Source organism: Xiphophorus maculatus, chromosome 20, assembly GCF_002775205.1.
Source record: "Xiphophorus maculatus strain JP 163 A chromosome 20, X_maculatus-5.0-male, whole genome shotgun sequence".
Lineage (NCBI taxonomy): Eukaryota > Metazoa > Chordata > Actinopteri > Cyprinodontiformes > Poeciliidae > Xiphophorus > Xiphophorus maculatus.
The window spans coordinates 25,480,001-25,503,330 of NC_036462.1; positions in this window are offsets into that span (position 1 = coordinate 25,480,001).

A 23,330-nucleotide genomic window follows, 5' to 3' on the forward strand; every position below is an offset into this window, starting at 1 on the left:
GTGGTGGCACAATAAAGTTGGATTCTCGTCTAGGCTTGGACATTTTTAGCATGCCACTGGCCACAAACTGATGTGCAATTCGGACATTATTATCAAATTTTGGTCACTATGAGTGAAAAATAACAGACCATGCGTAGATGCTTACATGTCACCTTTTAATAAAATTTGACATGGTGGACGTTATAATTTTATAGGGTCTTCATTTTTAAGGTATCACTAAGTTTTAGTTCAACTTAGAGACAGCATCCCGTAGTTTGCGTCTGTATATAAAGTGTGATTTTTTTTTATGGATGTATATTAACCTAAGATCGTCATGAAATAGAGTAAGGAAAAAAATACGGTGACAAACTTTATCACTGCCTGCCTTTGTACTTTTCTTCTTTGATTTTGTTTTGTTTGTTTGCTATTTTCATCCCTCTGAGCTTTGAGGTTAATTGACTTATTTTGTTTGCTTAATTTCTTTTCCTTTTGCTTAGGCTTTGGACTATGTAAAAAAAAGGCATCCATTCATCTTTTAACGAGGGATTTAAGTATTATATGGACTATATATCCTTTCCCAACTAATTTCAATGACCTATGAGATTTTTGTGCATCACATTGCACTGCAATGTCAACTTAAACAAAAATAATGAGCAAGCTATAGAAAAGCAGAGTGAATAAAAGCTAATTTACTCTACCAGTGTATGTTATAGCAACAACACGTTTCTGAAACATTTCTAATTACCCTCGAACATGGTACGGATCTTACACCTTGGTGACTAACTCCTGTTTGTGTCTGACCTCATCAAGAGTTTGCTCTAGTGTGACCCTTGAACAGCTTGATCGGTCTGACACACATATGCATTCCTCCTCCGAAGAAGTCCAGATCGCCAAACAGCTGCTGCCCTCCTGACCAGACGAACGCCACCCACAAATCATCCAACATGCTGCAGGGGAAGATGAATAACACAGACTAGGAACGCGTTACATATACCATAGAGCAGGAGTTCTCAAACTCCTGATCACAGATCCAGATTGGGATTTTAGAAAAGGTAAAAGGTCTGGAACAGTAATGAGAAAATTTGTTTTCTTAAACTTGGAAATCCTTCATCAGACTTGATTAATCCAATCACTTCCTTCACATACACATGAGATTAAATGAATGAATTTAACTTGAATTTTGAAAAGAAACTGAAAATCTTTCCGACAAACTCAGCTACTTATGATTGATAATTTTCAACCCTAAAAATAGAATAGATCTTAGCTGTAAATCCCACTCCATTGTTCGCAGCCTACATGCTTTAACCTGAATGGGACAGTGCTATCACAAAGTATTCAAAGACATTTTTTACTAATTCACTGTCCCATACATGCATAAATAAGCACATGAATAAAGCTTAACAGGTGGATATAAAAGCTGTCCAGAGATTATACAGTTGACCATTTCTACAAACACAACAATGGAAACCATTTACACGTTCCCAATTTTTCTGTTGCTGGTGTGCAATCATGTCAGCTGAACCTTGAGGAAACAGTTCAGTGTGTGAGCAAATCAAGAATCAATGTAATGATATGGCCCATTAAGTTATGAAATGAGGTTCTTCACAAATTGTTTTGCTTTTAGTAGATTTCGCCAGACAGGTTGTTGTGTAATGGGTTCAGAAGACAAACATCTCTGTCGGTAAAGTCAGCATCAAGCTCTTATGCTGGTATCTGGAAATGTATTGCTGGTGGCTTTTCAATGCATTTACACAAAAGTGAGTATTGCAGAATAACTGATGACAAATGTAACCTCGACCGAAAGCCATTACCTCCTCTCACCTCTCGTGTCACAAATTCAAACACCTGCTGTACATTAAGTCAAATGCAAAGCCTGCTGCACAGCATCCAACTGGCCACACTGACTACAATATTAATTTTATTAGCTACGACTAAGTTAATGAGCTGTGACCATCATAATTATCAACATAATACTGAATGCAAGCCCCCCATTATGACCAGGGTCATTTGAGAATCAGTTCAGCAATCATATATGTAGTGTGATATTTAAAACCCCAGTCCACTGCAGCAGGGTGTTAGCACCACTTATCTAATTAAACACTGAACAACATCCAAAACCAATTAATTCCAGATTAGCTGGAGGGAAAAAAAACAGACAGACAAATATGCACTGAATTAGAATACGTTCCAAGAAGCCTTAAAGCTTTCTGTATTTTGAAAGATTTGTTAACATTTATGATTGCTAATAATCATAAATGTTTACCCCCTCAAAAACATTTCTGATATTTTTTGAGGCGGTAAGAATTTCAATTCATAGCGTTGAATGTAAATGAATATGTCATAACCCGGAGTGTGCCATCTACTATTTAACATCGTAATTTCAAGCAGCAGCTTAAAGGGCAGCTCTTGCTGCTTTGATAAATTTGTCCATTTATATGTTTGTGTATTTAAAAGGAGAGTGCAACTTCAGCATTTAGAATGCATAATAATATAAGGTACATGAAAATCACTAGTCCCTGATGAAAAGGTCCACGCCAAAGCTTTAAAACCCTGCAACTCTATTTGAATTTATTAAATGAGATAGCAAATGCATTGTTTATGTCTCACTGAACGGGAAGGAAATAGTTGGCAATTCAAATGACAATGTTAGACCTCCAGCTATGAAGGACTGACTACCGGAAGCAGGTGTAACTATATAATTTGTCAAAGCACCGCATCTACGCTCTTTCAGCTTCAACAGGAAGAGGAGGAGTCTCGGGAACAAAACTCTGTGTTGCCATGGGGACCGTTATAACACAGCACTTGGACGACACCCACCCTCTTTCTGAGCAAACGTCCCACTGGAGAAGGCAAAACATGCCAACCTCAAAATAATGTCTTGTCCTTCTAGAAGAAGACTTCTCTAAGATGCTGCAAAAACAGTACAGTTCATGGCTCATTTTTAATGGTCCAATCTAAAGCCGGCATGAAGGAGTCTAAGATGTATCCGAAATGAATTTGGCAGCTCATACTGCGATCCTCAAAGGAGACTTTATAATCAATGCAAAAAGTCTTTACCAAGACTTATGCAGCCTTAGGTACTTCTAGAATACTTTCCAGAACCTGCATACTCTCGTACTCTGGAGCTTTTATACATGACTCCACACATCTGATGGCTATTGATTGTCAATTAAAATACTCTGTCTTGAAGTCTGAAAAAAAACAAAAAAACCCTCCATAAATACACATCCATAAAATGAACTTGAGGTCATTATTCCTGCTAACGGCTGTGGCGTGGGGCTTTAAAATAAACTTAGCAGCTGTCATAATGTAGCCCCTGTGGATCACAGGTCATTAATGCAGCAGCCTACAAATCTATAGAGGGACTATGATGGCACCGTATTGATTACAAACCTGCCACCGCGTATATATACTCTTACAGATATGCACACACCCTACACCTGACCCGCGTTAGCCTTTTATACATTGGGCCCAGAGTTGATGATTCAGCACTTTTCCTGCAGCAGCAGAGTGGAGCTAAGCACATGACAAGAAAGAAAGGAAGGAGGAGAAGGAAAGTTAATAGTGGCAGGCTGCCAGCCCGTCAGAGAGGAGACTGTAGGGTGGGCAGAAGGATAAAAGTTGCAGAATGGGGGTCGATGGTGATGTCATGTGATGCTTAGAGTCTCTTACAGAGATTACAGTGTCTTGAATCCGCCATACAAACCTACTTTCCGAAGAAACGCTTCCTGAAGTGATTAATTTTTGCTGGTGATGAGAATATGTATGCAACTTTTATTGTATATTTTATGTTCAAACATGAGTAATAATCAGTGTGGGCCTGCATTCTTTACAGCGCACCCAGGAATCCTCTCACGTACGGGAGCAGAGTTTTCTCCTGGTATTATAGCACTTCTTTGGCTCTGATGTCTTGTCACTTATCTTAAGCACTTGGAAGACGTGCACTGCAGGGGGAGAGCGCGGAGGGAGAGATGACACAGAAGCTTCATTCTGCTGACAGCTCAACTTTAGGCGTTGGCGAGCGCAGATTAACAATGACGGAAGGTACTAACATCTAGCCGAGGCAAGCGGTGATTCATTTTCACTTTTTTCGCCAGAAGATTCAAAGTCATCTCAAGTCTCATCTGACAGAAAGCCATCAGACCTTTGATGTCGATATATGATTAATCCAATCTCGCGCTGGCCTTAGCTGATGTGTCTTTTACAAGAAGACTTTCAAATAGTGAGAGTGAGGCAGGTGCCAAGAAGGATCAGAGTGGAAATAATAAATGTATTTTTATTTCACCTAAAACCTTTTTGACATGAAGCTTCAAAAAGTTTGATGTAAAGCTTGAAAGGGTTTCTTGTAATGAATCCAGATGGTGTCAAAATACTTAGATGGTCAGCAGTGACTAAACTCTTGAGCATAGATGTTGAACGAATGGTGCTACCTTCGGGGTTCCTAAAGATTTTTCGCATAGAAATGTCATACTTTCCATGTGCAAGTTCTCAAAGTTCTCCTAGTTATTCATGCCCATTTTATAACAGAAGACATGAATGCCCACTATGAAGTTATTGAAAGATGTAGTGGCAGCATAGTGGCCTGCAAAAACTAAAAACAGGATGGAAAGAAGGAAGGAAGAGAGGAAGGGAGGGAGGGAGGAGGCAAAGAATGGAAGAAGACGACAGAGAAAAGAAAGGCACGGAAAGTTGGAAGAAATGACAGAAGATGGGATACAACATTTACACACAGTTGATCTGAAAATACTCATTTTTCTATTTTTTTTCCCCCATATGTAGACTTGAGAAATACTGAACGGAAATTCTATGCTTTCCATTGCTAAATGTCTCTTTCATTATTCTGTGTGCTATATCACTGCTTTGAGCACGACCCCATTTACTTTCCTGAAAAAAAAAAACTGACTCATTCCCCTCACCTGAAATATTAATTTCTCCTCCATTTCAAACTTCCGTGGATGTATATGTTTGCTTCCTTTGAGGACTAGTTTGGTGCACGGGGAGGATTTTGTTTCTTTCTGCTTGTCTTCCTTTCTCCTCTCTTTGTTTTTTTTTGTTTTTCTCTGTCACCGTCACATTCTCTTGCTCCCTTATGAGCTTTCATTCCCTCTCACTCCTTTGTCAACCTCATCTTGCAAAGAGGGTGAATGTCTATTTTAAGCAATGTGTCATGCACCAACCACCCCCACACTGCAGACTGAAGGCAACGGAAAAGACTGGCACATCTCAGGCACGCTGGGTGTAAATATCTGTGCGTGCCAGAGTGGTGGGCTGGGAAGAGCATACTCTTTTATCCATAACTTTAAGAACATCAAGCGTAAAAGAAGCCATTCAGTGAGCGGGGTTTGGTGGAAGTTACCGCCTTAAAGAATGTTTTCTCAGATCGTGCAGTGAGAGTTCACATTGAATCAGGAATCACAAGCCAGTTGCCTATGGGTGCGAGGCCGGTGTGAGTGTGTGCCCTACCACATAGATGTAGGGTATCAGTAAAACAGACCACAGGGGCGCTGGGTGGGAGACGGCCACAGCACCATCTACCACCCATTTCCCATGATGCCCCGAGGCCCCGCACCAGGCCCAGGTAGCAAGAGCAGCACTCTGCATAAGAGAACACATCTAGAAGCAGCTTGCTTTATGCCCTCATTTGAAACCAAACAGAAAAACAGACTTCAGTTTCAAGGGACCATATGAAACTTCAAGAGGAACTGAAGTCTGCTGCAACTGCTGCAATCTTTTCACTGCATTTGATCGACCGGATTAAACTGAAGGACACTGGATAAAGAAAGCAACATCAAAAATACTGCATTCCACAAACACACAGGGACAAAGACTTTCATTTCTACATGCTTCCTTTGATCTTATGAAACAATAATTGAAGCGTTTGACCATAATGACCACTTTTCTGTTTGATTGTAGACAGGGGAAGCTCGCAGGTCTAAGAATGACGTCGCAAATGTGAAGTAGTAGGTGGAAGCATCATGTGTTTGTTTTCCTGAAAAATAGACTGGTTTCAGCTTTATGGACAAAACTTTTCTCTGTAATGTACATGAAGTGTAGGAAGGCAATTTATTTATTTTATGTACTTTCTTGTTACATTCAGCTATGGGTTAGCCTTAAAACTTGCATTTCTATGTAATTTCCGAACCCCACACAGGTAGAAAAGTGTTCATTATTTTTGGCTTCGTGTTACTCCTTTTGACATTAACACAACTATGCAGCTTTCAAAGTACTTCAACCAGTTTTTTTTAAGACACTAAAAAAAAAAAATCTCACATGCGTGTATTATTTTGGCTCTCTTATTGAAGTTCAAGTGTGTATAAGGCCTGCTAAAGACCTTAAAGCAAGCACATCAACCAATTTCAATGTGTGAAATTGCTGGAGTTTTTTCCATTTCCAGTTTGTTCAGATATGTGATTTTAATCTTTTTGTTTCTCATCTTCCAAATATCTCTCCCGAGTTTTCTTCTCCCCCCCCCCACTCCCTCGGTCTCTCCCGCTCTGATAGCTGTGCATGAGATGACTCAAAGGACACAGCAAAGCACCAGACACAACGCAGCACTCAGGTAATGAGAAATGATGTTGGTGTCAACGGTGGAATCGCCCAAATCATCCCTGAGCCTAGTTACATAATTCAAATATCATTCTTTTTCACTCCCTCTCCCTCCCTCCTCTTTTATCTGCTATCACTGCTTTGTCCTCTGGCGCTCTCCCTTGCTCGCTTCTCAGTTGAAACAGATTTGATTTCTATCCCTCTATGTTCGGGTGACATCGCTGCTCCTCCGAGAGGTTTGCGCTGGGATTGGAACGAGGATCAAGTCACCTGTCACAGCAAAGAAGGCCAGGCCACAGAGAACCTGAGCATGTATTCCTGTATGTGACTATAGACTTGCTTTTATCTTTCGTTTATGGTTTTCTTTGTTCAGGATGGTGTTTGTGTTTGGTGCTGTTGCATTTTTGCTTTTTGATATATATTTCTTTGGTTTTTCTCTTTGTGTTGTCTTAGCCTCAAAGCACCTCGTAAGACATTTACAATGCCTTGCAAAAGTTTCCATCCCCTTGAACTTTTTGACATGTCTCATTGACTTTAATGTTTTTTTTTTTGTTTTTTTTTTAATAAAATCATGTATAACAGTGAAAGAAAATGAGACATGGTTTTCAAATCTTTTTACAAAATCTTAGAAGTGTGACAAGCATTTGTAATCACTAACTGTAATCAATTTTTCTTTGTTAGAATAAATGTTCCAAGTGTTGCCAAATGTTATCAACTGGATTTAGATCAAAACTCTGAATAGGCCAGGCTATCAAGACCACATGTTTTGATGTGAATATTTTGTTGTAACTCTGCTTTCACAAATTTGACATTTGACCTGCTGGAAAGTGAATCTCCACCCCAGTCTTTTGGAGTTAAAGACTAATGATTTTTCTTCCAGTATTGGCCTGAATTTGGCTCCTTTTGGGTACAAACTCTGACCAGGACGCAGCTACCACCAGGTTTTCACCTGAATGATACTTTTAGGGTTATGTGCAGTATTAGTTTTACACATGTTACATTTCAGTTTCATTTTTGTCTCAGACCAGCACACTTTGTGGGTTTGACACACTTTAAACAGAACCTCTAATGGTTTTCTTTCTTGCTTGACTTTTGTCCTACAACTCTTACATAAATGCCTGTTTTTCTCCAGATGTACTGTGGTCCTTGAAACTGCTCCTCTACAAATGCTACCATCACTGATTAGCCTGCCAATTAAGGGCTTGACGGGTTTATGGCTGTCCCATACTATTTACATTTTTCATATACACTTAACAGTACTGAGTGAAATGTCCAACATTTAGGTCTTGTTTGTTCACAGGAGTTTTCTGAAGAAAAAAAAAACCTTTGACATCTTCACAGAACAATATATACTATGATTGGATTCTATTAGTATCTTAATGTATTTAGTTGCTCTGGATTTTATGTAAGCCATGTACTATTTTCTGCATGCAATTAAGGATGACTTTGTGTTGGTCTGTCTCATAAGAATGTAATTAATTACAGTGGATCCCTGTAGTTTCGAGAGTTAGGGACCACAGTCACCTGTGAATAGCTAGCCTGGCGTTGCCTTCCTACTCCATTATGCGCGATTCTAATCTCACTTCACGCCGCAGTCTCATTCGAACTCGCGCATTACATGTGTCAAATACTTTATAACCATGCCTCTAGGTAGCAATCATTAGTCAGCAGCTGAGAATCCAGACCTTCTATGCAAAGCAAAGTGTAGAACAAGGGGCTGGATTTTACTAGGCTAGAGAATAGCAGAAATCCATAGTTGAGACACCCTCTGGAATTGTTATTGCCTATGTTTCTAATACTAAATATGGCTTAATATTGATTACTATGTATATTAAGCCATGTTAGCATGCCCACAGGAGCTAATATCTACACTTTTCCTTAATTCTGCTCTTTGGGGGGAACAACCAATCAGCGACAAGAAAAATAAATGCACTTCCTGGATTGGATGCTCTTAAAATGGCAGCCAATAACATGTCAACTAGCATTGCTCCAGGTATTTCAGCTTCCCACTCTGCATATTCTTTTAAATATTTAACATGCGTGCTAGGATAGGCAGATTTTCTATGAATAACTTCACAGTCATATTCCACAAAAAATCAGCACATCATGATTTGCAAATACTGAATAGCGAACGCGTAAGGGCCACTGTACATTAAAATGTGTGGCTTTTAGGTGGAGAATGTAATTAAATGGGTACAAAAACTTTGTAGCAATGAAAGAAAATCAACCTTGGCAAAAGAAAGTACTATTAACACTTTTGGGAGCACTTCTGCTCAAAGGGGCTGTTTACATCTGTCAGCCAGGGCACATGAAAATGAAGTTCACAAGATTGTGTTTTTTCAATCCGAATTGAAAAACTTTTCAGGCCAGGGCTGAGCTTGTTCAGGATAGATTGATGCGAGATAGAGTGGAGAACTAAGAGGAGTGAGATGAAGTTGACCCCTACTTTCTTTCTCCCTGTCCCCACTCCACCACTCAGCGCTGGCGCCTTCTTGGCAAGGTTACAGAAAAGGTACTGTTACACTGAATCACTTCAGCTTCTGTCTCATTTTATTTTCAACCACTGCTATTCAGTCTGATTCATTGTTTCCTTGCACTCACTGTCTGAAGAGCGGTGCTCGCACTTCATATGTCTTTGTCCACGTACAAGTCCTTGCGCGTACACCCACACACGGAGTCTCTCTCATTTTTTAAAACATTTTGTCTACTCCATCTCTTTGGCTTTTTCCTTCATTCATTCACCTCCTCTCCAGCAGTGGTGAAATCTTTGGATGTATTGGCATGTCTCCTCTCATTCCACCCACATTTGCGAAGACGATCGAGGACGGTTTATGGACCTGGGAGAGAGTGTATTGAGGCGTAAAGGACCCTCTCAGCCCTAAGCCAAGTCCTGTCCATCCAACGGAGAGCCCAGACGGTGTGATTCAGCCCCTTCTGAAGCCTGGCCAGCACTCACGCCTACACGCACACACACACACACACTCAAAAAGAAAGTCACTGACATCTTTCTTCATCTTAAGTCAACAAAGTAAGGCTATGAGAGGAAGAAAAAAATAAGAAGGACAGAGGGGCAGCTCTGTATTTCTGAATCCTCCGGGCAAGGTCACCTTCACCTGGGTAAGCATGCAGAAGCGGTAGTGGGACTAAAAAAAAATGTGCAGGTGAAGTTTTGCTTCTTACAAACTTCCATGCAAACAGATTCAACTCCCTCCAGGGCAAACACATCAACTGATGTACGTGTATGGGGCAGCTGGCATGTTTTAGACACGCATGCATGATTTAGCGGGAGGGAGAATTGAGTGATGGACAGGGTTATAAGCAGGAATCCATAAATCGCTGAGGCTTTGACTTGGGTTTTTGTGTGTTTGTAATATTGCATGAACCACTAACAATATAGGGAGGAAAAAGTACTGAACAACTGAAATGTTTTTTTCTTAGTAAATATATTTCTAAAGGGCTTGCCTACATGAAATTCAAGTCAGACATTGTTAGCAACTTAAATAATCTACACAAAGAAATAAAAACAAACTAGTCCAAAATTTAAACAACATGCAAGTCATAAGTATTGAAAATGGTATTCAACACATAGTTGAAAAGCTTTGCTGTCAACGACAGCTTTGAGACATCTCTGGTATGGACAAGTTAGCATAGTTCAGGTGTCATTTTGAACCATTTTTTCACATAAACTGTCTTCCAATCTTGGAGTTTCTTCAGCCTCCGACATATTTCACTTCACAAACATCTACTCTCACTCGAGACAGACTCAGATCGGACGTCCGCCAAACACCTCTATGTAAAGGTCCATTTTTACAACTGTATGCTAGGTGTTGCACAGCAAACTGCTCGGTAGGAAACAGTGTTCACATGGAACTGTTTTGTATGCGACAGCGAGCTGCTAAGGTTGAGAGTCGACACAACCAGTCACAGGGATGTGCTACGTGACTGCACACCGACAGGTGGCTACCCTAGTGACACGACACATGCTAGACGTTACCTTTTTCAGTTTTTAGCAATCTACACCTGCGAATCACTTAGTTGTGTATGCCTGTAACGTACAATGCAGTAAGTTGTAGTAGGTAATCTTAAAAACCCAGAGTAGATTATCAGTATTCGATCAAAAGTGGAATAGAGTCCCTTTGGTTAATGATGAAATTGCGTATTTTCTGGTACTCATCGATTGCTTGGTTGATCCTGGCATACACTGGGAATTTCATGTCAACTGCCCAATTAGCCCTACATTTGCTACTGAGAAAAACATTGAAATGCTCTGTAGTTATTATTCTCTCTGTAATTCTAGGGGTCTGTTTTTCAAGTGATCTTCTTTAAATATTTTTAAACTTTTATTATGAAAAAAACTAACATTTGAACTACAAGACTCAAAAAGAAAATTTAATCTTTAAAGCTTATCAATAACATCAGAAGGAATCAAGATGAATAACAAGGGATAGCAATCTCCCACGGCAAATTCGCCCGGTTCAAACGGGAATCTTTTCATCAAGCGCATCCATCATTGCACTGAATTTATTATTTAGGCATGACGTGATAACATATGCAGGCTTGTATTTCTTATTACATCTGAATCTAGCAGTGTCGGGCCTGTTACATCCTTCAACGCTGGCCTCATTGTGTCCAGGTGATTAGCGTCATACCACTGCTGTGGCTGTGGGCTCCTTGAGTGACCCGAAGACCTTCTCTGCTTGGCATTGTATGCTTCCTCCCTTCCCCCCATTCCTTCAAAACTCTTCCCCCGAGGTGCCCAAAGGGAGGACACAAAGAAAGGGTGACCTGCTACAAAGTTCACACTAGTGCGTTCATATCAAACCCGGAGGCAGTCGAAGCAGGCTCAGTTCACCCACACTGGTAACCTTTGACTTTATGGTTTTATTGTCATAATGTATCTGAAAACAAGTACCAGTAGATCTTGAATTTATACGGATAGCGAAAAATATATTTTCAGGTAAGTGTAGCATTTTTAATAGAACCGGCAGTAAAAAAAAAAAGTATCGGAAGTGGCCAAAAGTACAGGACAAAAGAAGAGCAGGAAAAGCGAAGGAGAAAATAGAGAGAAAGAGAGGGAGAGTGTGACAACCGCCATAACGTCCTCAGAGATGCATTTGGACAGAGTGAGCATCTGTCAAAACAAGGCAGCCTCAGCGGCTGCCTCACTAATGGCTGTGGACGTGAGCGACAGAGAGGGGAGGAAGGATGGGAGAGAGAGGCAGAAGACTGTGTTACATACGCACACGCTCACACACACACACACAACAGATGCAACTTTTCTTTTTCTGTTCATTGCTTGAAGCATATTCCACCAATCATTTGATACCAAATATCTTCAAAGTTACACTGTAATAGCTATTGAACTACTTTCATGTTTGTGCGTGTGCGCGTTTATAAAAGTGTCTGCGTGCAAGCATAACGTGGGGATGTTTACCTTCCAACTGTGTTTTTTGGTCACAGATTCTTTCCACCATCAGTCATTGTGATGAATAGGGCGGCGTGTCAATCAGTTATCTGAATTGTTTTTTCTTTTTTTCTTTTTTCCCTTGTTTTTTCAAGGCGATCCCGAGTAGTTATGTTATTTTTCTTACAAATTCTCCCTGAAAAATAACCATGAGCAATCATTCTGGGCTGTAAATTATTGTATTTGAAGGAAACACCTCCTGGCACTTTTAGCAAATACACTGCCTTCAATGACTCCGTCTTGAATCTGAAACCTTCCGACATTTACTCTTTGACAAATAAAAATGTCCTGCATTCCAAATGTAAAATGTTGATTAACCACATTGTAATTTAAAGTGATTTGATTTATCCTTTTTCTGCCCTGGTCAGGGGAGAAATATGATTTTTTTAAAATGCCAATCTTATCCAGATCTGCCTAAGGCAGCTACAATGACGAGATAGGAGGAACTTGTTCAAAAACACAAAGCACTTTTATATTATATTTACAGCGTCTGTAATAGACGCTGCATACAAGATTAGGGACAACCACTGCACAGCATACACACTCAAGTACAACCAACTATATAAACAGGGAAAAGGGTTGCCTTCAGTCTCATCTGTGATGTTCAGAATATACCAACAAATGTATATTTACAGTGTGTTTAGCTTTACTAAAGAGCAAAGTGATTTTTGCTGTATGATACCTGGATATTAATATAGATGCAGTTCAAAGGGCCGAAACATTTTATGTACTCATATACCTTGTTTACCCCACCCAGGTAAACAAGGTATACGAGTGGTACCATTAGCACTCAAAAAAAAGTGCTACCAGCCAGTTTTATTATGTGCTCACTTTAGACTATTTGTTTTTATGCACAGTCAGGTATTTGAAAGGTTGAGCGCTTCAGAATGATGTCAGTACACCACAACTGGCGAATGATACCGAAGCTTAGGTCTGATTTGAAGCTTTCAAGCTTGTTTTGGAATAATTTGGAATAATGTAAACCACATTTAATCGGAAATAGTCCTGACTCCAAAATATTTGGACTGGTCAAACCTAAATGGGATTTAGGATTCATGAAGCATGTACTCCGTCTAAAAACACAGAAAAAAAATACATTTCACCAATATTTTTTAATATATATATTTTGTTTGTATTAAGACCAACTTAGACTGAGATAACTATGAAAAGCACAAATTTAGTTGGGTGAAATTCTTTTAGAAAAGTACAAAACTTAGTTCTCATTTGCTTAGGTTAATCTACATGTTGAAAAAGTTCATCAGGGGAATTGGTGTGTGTTTGGTTATGTGTTGGGACCGACAGGGCTTGCCAAGGGCAGGAACTGCCACTGATGGGTAATAAAAGTTAATATTTTTAGGAGATTATTTTGTCAACATATCATATATATATATATATATACTGATATGTTGTTATCAGTGTATAGGGAAACTTAAATAACTCATTCCCATTAGTTTATCATAGGAGTTTTGTTGTTTTGTTATAAATGGCAAATTATAGACGTGATTCCTTAATACCTTTTCTTAATGAAAATGGCATGCACTGAGCACTGAGCTTGTAGTGGGTTCTATAATGAACATTGTGCCACACAGTAGAGTTTTCTTTAAAAAATTCAATTAACTTGCAGGTAATGTAAGGTAATGACAGGTGGACGGTAGCTACCCTTTGGCAATGATTGAAACACCTGGTTCAAGCAAAATTGCATAGTTATGAACTACTCAGCACTTTTCTGTTGTTCAGAAATGAGAATCACATCAAAATTTAAAACCCACAAAAGTAAAAATTCATACATTTTGTAAAACCCCAGACATAAAAACAGTATAAATTTTCTTTAAGAAATGCACCAATTTACTCATCATCTGTACCTGTTTTAGAAAATTGTGCAAAAGGCATCTCAAACCACTCTATTTAGATACATATAATAAAAGGTCTTTCTATACTCCGACTTTTTCTACTGTTGAACTAAAACTCAATCCTACAGCAGTGCAGAAGTCTGATAGTATGTTTTTATGTTGGCATGTTTTCTCCCCCGACCTAAATCATCATGAGGCTGCTTTAACATCAGATGAAGTGTGCAGTTGCCACGGGGGGCACAGAGCGGAGCAGGAGAGATGGGCACACAGGCACGCAAAACATCCAAGTTTGGCACCAGTAGCTTGGGGACCAAAAACACATCAAGGAAATGGCTAGTTCTTCCAGCTGCAGACCCGAATGTGGGATGCATGTAGGAATCTATCTGTCAAGCTGTCAGATGAAAGCCGTGGCATGATTTCTACTGAAGATGATGAGGAGGAAGAGATGAACGGCAGGTTTATGGGTTTACATTAACTGCGGAGTTTTGAGAATTTACACTTCGAGCCTCACATCCACAACAATCACTTCCAGGTCTTTTCATACAAAAGTAGGGCCCTGTTTAGGCGAGTTGTGATAACACTGATTAAGATAAAGGTTCATCTTAAGCAGCAGAAACCTAAGCCTTGAATTTTGTAAACAATAGTGATATGTGCATCCCCGTTTGTTTGACAAAGTCTTTGGTGAATTCTTAAAAAGTCAATTTTTTTTAACAGAATAGCATAAGCTAGCACAGTCACACCAAAAATCTCCAGGAAAATAAGTATTTTATAAAACTTACTTTTGCAGTGACGAACTTAAGTAATGCAAAAGGAAAACTAGGATTTGCTTGTTTAGTTTAGCTAAACAAGGGTCATAGACTGCAAGGTGGGCCAGGGCTTGGGACTGTTGATTTGAAGCAGAAGGATCCATGTTTAAATCATCTCTCTGTATGAGAGATGATGAAGTTTGCATGTTTGATGATTTACTGTGGCTTTCTCACACAATACAAAATTATGAACATTAGCTTATACAGTCTCTGTTCCATTTGCCTTCAGATAGAATTTTGGCTGTGCATTGTTGTATATCCTGTATATGTAAATTGTGTGCCGCTTATTAATGCTGAAGAAATTGGCTGCAATTTCCAGAAAAAAATGAGAGTAATGGCACAAGGGCTGAATTATCATTAAGTTTCAAACTACAAGCTTCTTTTCCGTAATTGTCCATGCATTTGAAATATTATATATATATATATATATAAAAAAAGAACCAATTAATTATTTTTATGTAAAATGTTGGTATTTTTCTAAGATTGAAAGTTAATAAATGCGGTTCTTTAAGTGTAAAGCAAATACATATCATGTAATAGATTAGACACATGAATTGTTAAATTGTGTTTGTTTTTCTTGTGTTTTTTGCTTTGGCTCTGTGGCTGTGGGCAGCTTTTGTTCAGCAGGATTTTGACTGTAAATGATGCCGAGTTTTGTGCTACGTGAACAAGTTCAAACTTGTAGTTCAACTGGTTCTATCATTTTTAGTGTAATATAAAAGTATACTTAGTAGAGCGTCTCGAAAGATAGGTCACATTTTCAACGTTGCTGTCAGTGGAAACAAGAGCAATATAGGAAACAAAGCTAAGCACAGAAAAACAAGCAGACTACAAACTGGCAGAAGATTCAGGGTGAGTATGCTGATCTTTATGACTGTTAAGAAACATAAAACTCTCACATATTTACCCTAATGTAAAAAAAAGACAGCTGTCTTGGTGTAGTGCTGAAAAGAGAGTTTAGTTGCTCTGAGTATGGGATCCCTTTACGCCTATTTGTAGATACACATCTTATGATCAGTAAGAGTTTTGGATGATCGGACTGAGTGGAGAAACCTGAGACAAAATGAGACAGCAGCACAACTATTAATAAGCAAAAAGCCTTTTAAACACCAAAGTCCATATCAAAATTCACTCTTGAGTTGTGTTTTGGATTTTTATTGCTCCAAAATCTGGCACAGAATTAAATGTCAAGACCTGACCAATGACTGATCCCAATATTACTCTAAACATTGCAAACAGTGGCAGGTTTTAAGCAATCTTTCCATTTTACCAATGTTTGTCTTTAGACTGCAAATGATAATAAAACCTCAAAGATTTGGAGCTCATCACTTAACATAAACTGTCAAAATAATCAGAGGAGATATGCATCATCAAAAATGATTAAATTGCTGTGGCCAATAAAGCTTTTTTCAATGATTACTGACACGGCAATAAATAACTTTTGACATGTTATTTAATCAAATGTAAAGAAAAACAAAAAAATATATATTTTCATATTGTTTTACATTTGTCTTCTGTTTCTTTGCCCAATAGAAATAAACTTCATGGCTAAGTGAAAAAAGCAGATTTTTTAAATTTGGTTTGAATAATTTTGAGTTTAGCTGTATATTAGGCCCAGTGGTGATATCACACTGTGAGTGTATGTGAAAGAGAACGCCAGCTCCACAGGCGTTCTTTTACTATGGCATCAAACTAAACACACAGTTATTACACTTACAATTTCAATGTTTTTTAGCCTTTTATGTCAGCTGTTAACAATACCAGCATCTGTCTCTGTACAGCAAGTACTGTCGTACTTGTGATACGACAGTACCACAAGTACTGTCGTTATGTGGCTGAACATAATTAACCCTGTTTGTCCATCCACTGCAGTTTGTGTTTACCGCTAGCTAACACTTCTGGACCCTTGGATGGATTAGTTTCTTTTGTTTCAAGGTATATTCATAATAAATTGTTTGTTTTTTCTTTGTTTACTCACCCTTGTTTGTTCCTTTTAGATGCATGGAAGGAGCCGGCAGAGAATTTCCTGCTTAAATGGCTGGATGATGTCATCGATTGCATCACTGGGTTCTACTAAATGGAGGGTGTCTTTTTTTGGTATTGTATTGTTTGTTTTTTTCTTTAAAGTAACCTTTTGAGTTGCCCTGTATTGCATGTTTTATTTTGCAGACCATTTAGTTATGTAGATAAGTTTGTAAATTACATTAATGATCTTATTGCAGCTCCTCTGTTCAGATTTTGTTGCCTGGTTTGACCTGTTCTGTTATGGTATGGTCTAATGAAGTGCAGGTGTGTTGCCAATTTGCTATAAGACCAGAAAGATTTCAGATCCTCAGGTTGGATATCAGAGCCTAAAAAAATGCTCGACAATAAAATTCATCAGAAGAATCTGAAGCTGGTGGCTGGTACTGGTTTTTGTTCACCTGTTTTGATCATTTGACTATTCTGCTTCTATGATAACAGCTTACTAGTTCACATTTATCTGAAAACAAAACAAGGGATATATCTGGTTTCCAAAGGATACATAAAATGATTTTTAAAACTTTCATGTAAATTAGACCTAATTTCTGTTGCTGAAAATGTTATTTATTTATTTTTTTTACCCTTCCAGGGGGTCTTTTTGTGGGCTCTAGTGTCCCTTTTACGAAAGTGGGCTGACAGGAATGGGGAAGGAGAGGAGGGAAGACATGCGGCAAATATCGTCGGGTCCGGGAGTCGAACCCGCGACGGCCGCGTCGAGGACTCAAGGCCTCCAAATATGGGTCGCGCTAACTACTACGCCACCACGGCACGCCCCTGGAAATGTTATTTTAAGCTAGAACTTAGTTCAGAAAATATTGCTAGACCATATCTTTAAAATAATTTTTATTAAATCAGTAAGACATCCTGAACGCTAATGTCAGCAATCACAGTTTACATTTCTAAAGAAATATATTTTTTGAAAAAGTTACATGATTGATCAAGGCTTCCTGAAACACTTGAAAGCTGAATAGGTATAATTAAATCCAAATTTTAATATAAACATTTTTATGTATGCATTACTGTTGCAATTTCCAATCAGTCTGACATTTCTGTACAAACTTCATGCTATGGTGACACTATTTCAAAAAGGCTCATTAAAATTTAAGCAATCAGAAAGAAAAGATATCAGTCAGTGACCACCCAAACAAGCAAGGAATTCAAAGCACAACTTCTTCTTGCACACACACACACACACACACACACACACACACACACACACACACACACACACACACACACACACACACACACACACACACACACACACCCAGCATCTGGGTCAAGTTTCTAAAAAACTGATTTGATTTGACTGACAATTCTTGTTCTGAAACCATGTTAGTTACACACACAAACTCCAACTCTTTTTCTGTATCTCTTTCTCTCTTTCCTTCTCTCTCTCTCACACACACACACGCCTTCTCTCACACAGGGAGCAATGCATGGTGTGTTTTTGTTGGAATTTTGACAAACAACAACAGTGACCTTTAAGGGAGGCGAAGCAGCATGGCTGTGATCACAGGGAATGGAAACGGAGCCAGAGTGAAATGTCAACCGTCCCTGTGGTCTTAGCACTGACGCAAAGCTGCAAGAAGAGGGAGAGAGAGTGTGCAAGTGACTCTGTAGGGCTGTGTGTTGTTAATCTCCCAGGCATAGTTCTGAGTATCTGTATGTAGTATTTAGGTCTATCAAGATTGTAAGTTGCATATACGTATGGAACATTTTATTGTATTTTATTATTGTTTTATTGGGTGATATTATTGCATGAAGTCATTTTACAGAGGGTTCATCATTTTCTCTGGATGGCAATAAAGTTGAATAGTGATCTTAAAGACTGCCTGTTCCAGCCAACGTCTGATGGTGGTGTGAAAATGAAATGCACCTGTCATTTTATTAGTTACAACTGTTTAATTAATTATGTGATGTAGTTGGCCAAATAGCAAATTGGCTAGGTGCATCGCTCCAACTCAATGCATTTATACATTTAAACATAGTGAAGATGACTTCATGATCCAATGAGCATCAGAATCAGGAATAATGAGGATTTGGGTGACTTAGAAAATGGGATGGCTATTAATGTCAGTCTACTATGAAGGACAGAAGCTGACAGACTTAAGAAATAACAGCAGACAAATATAAGTGGCCCAATAAATACATCAATACACTAAAAATGCACCAATTAATTTAAAAAAGGATAACTTAATCTCATGTTTTATAATTTAACTGACATTCATATTTATTTAAAGTTTAGTACCAACAGATTATATACTGAAGCATATCAAGTTTTTAAAATTATTTTTATTTAAATGTTTTTCCTTTTACTCAAATGTTCCATTTTTAATTTTGGTCATTTTTTGTTCGGCTTTTGATTTTCTTGTTTTTAACATTTTTTTGTATTCCTACTATTTTTATCTTATTTATTTCTGCATCATTATGCAAACTAGGAGGAGCCAAATTTAAATGCGTCATCTTCTTTTGGTTCATACACTGCCACAACAAAAATGGCGACCTTCGCTGAGTTTATCAGTGAGCTGAAGCTTAGCAACTTTATTTGAAAACAACGTAGATTTTAGCTTTATTACTTTTCGCGTGGATACTGGCAGAACATTTGTTTCAGTCAAAATCAAACCTGGCCAAATGTCGACTGTCTGTTTTTTATATATAATATATTTATATATATTGGAGGAAGTTAGCTTCCGAGTTCTCCGGAAGTGACCCAGACGAAGCAGGGTAAGTCCAAGCTCATTTTTGTATTACAACTAGAGAGAAACTTGTAATACATAATAGTAATCTTGATTACTACTTTTCTTTCCAAGTGCTTTCTCATACTTTTGAAAACAGCGCCCGGTTTTTCATAACATTTCTTACAATTAGCACAGCAGCTAATTCAGATGTATTCACTGCGGTTTAACTCCTGTGTTTACTTGCACAGAGAAAGTGTAAAAATAAAGTCACCAACATTACATGACATTGATTGTGCAGACCAATTGAAAAAATTTATTTGTCTTCATGCCACAGCTTTTTGGAATTGCCTGAATCCAAAATAATAAAAAAAGATGACATTAAACATGATGTGGGGCTTTCCGCCTGGCTGGGTCGGGCCGCAGGGCATCGTCAACCTGATGTCATTAGCAAGGAAGTAGGAAGAACCTTCTGGATTGATGAATCCATCCTTCTGATGATGTTACACCAATTTGGTCACAGGAGTCCTCCATTGGACGAGCCGTCTGGACATTTGGCCGGAGATCATAGATCCACCGCCATGCTGAGAAGAACTCCCTTGATGGCATTTTGGATTGGAAGATGGTGGAAGGTGTTGAATTGTAAATTGGAGTTGCTGCTCAAACTAACGTAACGCAAAAAAGGTACATCCTCCCAGACAATGGTGTTTATCGTCTGGTGCATTTTTGCAGGTGACCTGTTGCATTAGCTTAATATAATTTCTTTACCCGATTGGTGTGCCACTAATTATTAACTTGTGGACCCGGTGGTCCTTATAATATGAAGGAAAGTGTCACACAAAAGGAACAACACAAAGAAAATGCGAGACAAAAACCAGTACATGTCACAGCCATTGTGAGGATTACAACCATAACGACAGCTTTGTGTCATCAAAATCTCAATGCCATTTAGAAATTGCTTGTTTCTGAATGTGACACAGTGACTGGTGCAGGGATTAAACCACACAAAGATTAATGTTTATGAGTCCCAAAGACTCCAGTATTGTTTTTGTATGTTGTTTTAGTAGGTTTAAAAAAAATTCTCACTCTGGAGATTTCTGTTTATGTAGTGTTGTGGTTTAATTTATCTTTACCCCACAGTGTGGATGAATACCTAATTTTGTTTGACATCAGAACATCAATTATTCTTGAAAGACCCACTACACTTTTAGCTTTACTTTTTAAATATGCCCATGCACATCCACTCTGCATAGGTTGGTTGAAAGAAGAATACACTTTAATTTCCGGACTGAGTGAATATAAGCCACACCCATTAACTTTGAAAAGAAAAAGAAAATTACATGTATATGCTGCACTTGTCTGTAAGCCACAGGAGTACACATTGTGTTAATATGAGGTTTTCCTTTGATTTTTTTAAAACATATTTTATCATAATAATTTGACTTCTTATTTGTCCCTCCTTTATTCTAAACAGACTTGTGGAGTAAAAAAAAAAGAAGTATTTTGTGTCAAAATGTGCTGTAGGCACATTTGTGTGCATGGGTGCATATTCATCCTAAATTAATTGTAACTAGTTAGTTTACTTTTGTTTATTAACCAGCTGGCGCTTTTTCCATAAGTTAAAGGTGACTGTGTAATGAATCTTACTAAGAATGAGTAAACAGACTTTAAAACATTTAAATCTTGTCGAAACGTTTGCCAAAAAGAGTAGAAATGAAGCTCATGTCTCTTTACCTGCTCCTCCTTTAGATGTCGCCGACATGGGACCTGAGCCTGGGAACCAGCAGGAGGAGAGTTCACTTTAAGTAGGTAGACTTTGTTTTCCTTTTTTATTATTCAGAGTAATTTGTGACAAAATAGGCTACGGAGGCGTACGCATATGCCAATGTGTGTGCAGCGCATTGTGCATGTTGTGTGGGTCAGATGTGCTGTTTTTGTACACCTTGCGCATCACGCTCGCATGGCATATTTGTGTGGGTCAGGAACTTACCGTGAGGTCTTCGGTGTTGCGTCACTGTTTCTGTGTGCCATGTGCAGTCAGGTGCATTGTGCTGTTATTTTGCGCTGTGAGCAAAGATGCTCATTGGGAATGTGTTGGTGTTGGACAACTTCCTGAGTGGCATTCCTCTGGCACGTAAAGCTGGTCTTAAAGGGTCTTCTTTTAGGACAATCAATTTTAAGCATGCAAAAGGCTAAAGGTTGCAGTTGTTCAATGGGTTAAAGTCATGTCAATTTTTTTGTCCTTATGGAACAGCCTTACAAACAAACAGAGCATTTCGGAAGAGCAAATGGAAGCATTTTCAATTCTTCCATTCAAGTTGCATTGAGTGCTAAAAACACAGCTTAGCACTCACATACCGAGAGAGATAGTGGTCTTACTTTTTATGCAGGGCTCATTTAACACACCTGGAATTACTGTACATCAGATGCAATTTTACTGCAAGACTCATCATTCTTTTGAAGAGCTTTGGGTGAATGTTAGAATACCTTAATTATCCTTTAAGAAGAGCATTCTGTTGTTGATATTTAAGTTCTGTTATTTTTAAGAGTAGGTGTGACATTGCTTGTCCAAAGCACAATCAAGCTCATAGCAGCCTATGCACTCTAAACACACCAGCCCATCTGCACAACAACTCCTCGTTTCTGCATAGGTGCTGTTAGCAAGTTCCACTTCATGCACTTGTGACGACCAGGTCACAGAGGGAGGCATGACTTGTGTGTACCTGTCAGAGTTCCAACTGAGGGACCCATCTGGCATCGCAGAAGTACAGACACAGCACATAGACACAAACAAGACCTTTCTCAAATGGAGTAAAGGTAATTACTGCCATTGCTCCTGTATGCAGGCTCTTTTTTATCAGTAATCTTATTGTATTAGACCACATCACATGCTGTACTGTATTACATGGTATTGTTGCCTTTTATATCAAATCACTGTTATAAATATATCTCTTTGGTTTAAGTATTCTCGAGTTTGTAATGTACTTTCTTATCCAGTGTATCAATCAGAGTCCCAGGCAAAGCATTTTGAAATTTTCAGTATTGGATTCTTTGACCAATTTCAGCTACCAATACCTGTCGTTGTTTGGTCTTTGATTTTATTTCAGACAGCTGTGCAGCTCCATTTTGCTTGCATTATTTTGATGATGTGGCAGGGAGTTTTCATAAGTTTCTGGAGGACCTTGAATTACCCATTCTATGAACATTTCTATACAGGAGACATGGGACTTTAACGTGTTAATTTTGATGAATTAATTACATAGCTCTTAAGGCACTAAACATTTTAACTCAATCACGTTTTCCTGACTTGTAAGTTTGTAAGTCTGACACACAAGCGATGGAGAATGCTTCTCCTGACCCTCTGAGCGTAATCTTTGCTCCTGAAAATGATTTGATGGGACGGTGGAAAAGACTGTTGTTGTGCAAAACGAAGTTGGCCTATTACCCAAGCCATTCAGGTTTAAAATAAATTTTCAGTGCAAAACATGTTGCGGCATGCGCAGACATCCTGAACGCTAATGTCAGCAATCACAGTTTACATTTCTAAAGAAATATATTTTTTGAAAAAATTACATGATTGATCAGGGCTTCCTGAAACACTTGAAAGCTGAATAGGTATAATAGCACTATGCACTAATCGGATGGTTGAATAACCTAAGTAATAAAATAAATGCAATATCTTTATTGTTGAGCTCATATGTCTATTTATTCAACAATTTAGCAGCAATGAATTATTGTCGATATATAGTTTTTTATTAAAATATGATTAATTGCGAACCGTGTAATTAACTCAAACATTTTAATGGAGTTCCACCACTATCATACAGATAAACTTCCCTTTCCAACAAATTGCCAAGATCAATAAAGTTGACTGAATCTAAATAAATCCATCATTCACAGAAACTCTAAAAACGTTAATAAAGAAGATGATTTAACTTTTGGCCGTGACATATCTAATGCCCCGTCTCAACACGATGGCAGCTAC